Raw genomic sequence first — 1861 nt, forward strand, 5'->3', positions numbered from 1 at the left:
TATAATTGTGATGGTAGTTTTGGTACCGTCTTGTTTGTGATCTTTTGGGTAAATGCCCAAAAGTGGGATTGCTGTGTCTTAGGGGAGTTCTATGTGAAGTCTTTTGAGGAACCTCCATACTACTTTCCAAAGTGGTTGAACAAGTTGACACTCCCACCAAGAGTGTAGTACAGTTAACTTGTGGCCACATCCCCTCCAGCATCTGTTGTTGTAAAAGTATGGAATGGTACAGGAATTTGCCTGCCATCATTGCACAGGGGCCATTCAAATCTTCTCTGTATCGTTCCAATGTTAGAGTAGGTGATGCTGAATGGAACATAGAACATGTTTTATAAATAAAGTGTAATTGATTTTCTTAAACTAGACAATTCAACAAAAAGTAAGTTTAAAAGAATTTTCATGAAATTTTAGAGCCATATACTTCTTACATAAGCACACATTTAAGAATAAAATCAAGATGGACAGGTCAAAAACAAAATAATTCCAGATATTTGTTGTTGAAGAGATGTGTAGGAGGAGGAATTCAATTATTCTATACAAGGCACCTGTCATAATGAACACTGCAGCAAGTGTTAAGTTTAGTTAAAAGTTTTAATGGTTTAAATATATTTTGGGAATTTGCTTATATATGCTAAAACAAGGACTGTTTGGCAGGTAATAAAACTTTTCGTTAAAGTATTTAAGATTTGTGGTAACAGACATATGCTACTATGTATGTATATTTCAGAGTTTATAGGAACATTACTAATGAGAAGTTGCCAAGTCTTTGTGTAAAGGAGCAGAATAAAGAGTTAAGACTTTGTTAACTATACAGTTTCTGTTAAAACTATAGGGCTTCCTTATTTTATTTTATGTTTTAAAAAATTTTTGGGGTCCGGTCGGGGGCCTGAACTATGGGCCTGGGCGCTCTCCCTCAGCTCTTCAGCTCAAGGCTAACACTCTACCACTTGAGCCACAGCGCCACTTGTGGCTTTTTTTTTTTTTTGCTTATGTGGTGCTGAGGAATCGAACCCAGGGCCTCAAGCATGCAAGGCAAGCTCTCTACTACTGAGCTACCTTCCCAGCCCCTGGCTTCCTTATTTTATATGTTAGCGAGGAACAAATGATGATATAAGACATATACAAATGATTAGATGAGACTTAAATAGTAATCTTAGTGGGTAACTTTAAAGATTACTCATAACCTAAAAACCTCTTGTTGAATATCATAACCTTAACCTGTTTTAAATGTACAGGGATATGAGAAAATAGTAAAATTTAATAGGTAATACCCTTCAAATACTGAAAACACTGATAATTATTTTAGTTTTTATTTTAATCATTAATATTTTGTTATTGGTTTTCCTTATTTATAGCATTGTTTTCCTTGTAGTATAATACAACTTTTTGAAAGTCGTCATTAGGAGGTACATTGAGAAGGTTACTGGGATGGCCAAACCATTTTTTATAGAGCATGTGAATTTACAAAGAGGAAAATTAAGAACAAAATATTTATTTAAAAAATGATTAAGTAGAGTCTGAATCAGGAGTGTTGATAAATATCCATACCTAAAACCTTAGCCCTAGGCTGAAGCAGTGGTATTACAGAGTTGAGGCCGCAAAAGTGAGAGACTGTGTTTTGTTTTATATTTTGATTTTTCTGGTCATGGGGCTTGAACTCTGGGTCCTAGGTGCTCTCTCTCAGCTCCAAGCTAGCGCTACCACTTGAGCCACAACACACTTCCATCTTTTTCTGCTTATGTCATGCTGAGGAATCAAACCCAATGCACGCAAGGCAGGCACTCTACCACTGAGCCACCTTCCCAACACCTGAGAGACTGTGTTTTAAAAAATCATCTAAACAATAATTGCTTTCTTCTTT

The 1861-nt window shown here is 35.9% G+C and overlaps 1 non-coding gene across 1 annotated transcript; it reads right to left on the bottom strand.

Annotated features, from left to right (window-relative positions):
- Positions 1 to 212: 212 nt before the first annotated feature.
- Positions 213 to 319, bottom strand: LOC122123439. Its single transcript, XR_006150395.1, has one exon. It is a non-coding gene; the product is annotated as a U6 spliceosomal RNA (small nuclear RNA).
- Positions 320 to 1861: the final 1542 nt, after the last annotated feature.

This window comes from Dipodomys spectabilis, unplaced genomic scaffold (genome assembly GCF_019054845.1).
Source record: "Dipodomys spectabilis isolate Male_0828 unplaced genomic scaffold, ASM1905484v1 ptg000228l, whole genome shotgun sequence".
NCBI lineage: Eukaryota > Metazoa > Chordata > Mammalia > Rodentia > Heteromyidae > Dipodomys > Dipodomys spectabilis.